Source organism: Palaemon carinicauda, chromosome 38 (genome assembly GCF_036898095.1).
Source record: "Palaemon carinicauda isolate YSFRI2023 chromosome 38, ASM3689809v2, whole genome shotgun sequence".
Lineage (NCBI taxonomy): Eukaryota > Metazoa > Arthropoda > Malacostraca > Decapoda > Palaemonidae > Palaemon > Palaemon carinicauda.
The window spans coordinates 27,001,023-27,001,561 of NC_090762.1; positions in this window are offsets into that span (position 1 = coordinate 27,001,023).

The following is a 539-nucleotide window of genomic DNA, read 5'->3' on the forward strand; positions in this document are numbered from 1 at the left end:
TAATCACAGTATAATAGAATACATCGAGATCTTTCACTATATAATGTAACAGACTATTTATTTATGAATACCAAAGGTAGAATAAGAAATAGGTTTTCATTACATGATCTATCAAGTGTCTATCAACTTATCTATCGTCGATGATTTAAAAAAAAAATGAAAATGTCTATTTCCATCATGAATAACAAGAGAACTGAGCTAGAAAAATGAATGCCAAACGTATAAAGTCTAGTAAATACTGAAAAATACTGACTTGAAATATACGAAGGATTGGAGCAATATGGAATTTCTGTTTTAATTTGGACTGTGGAATTTTACATTTACCTGGAATATAAAAAAACATATATGCCAATATATGTAAACATAACAGAAAACAGTAATATAACAATAAAAATAACTTAAAAAGCAGATAATACAAATTCTATGATAAAATAAATTGTCAAAATTACAGAAGAGCCACAACTTACACACTTCATTGGTTCCAAAAAGGTTTTTGTAAGTCGAATCGTTTGCAAGTCGAATGCTGTTGAATCTTGGTC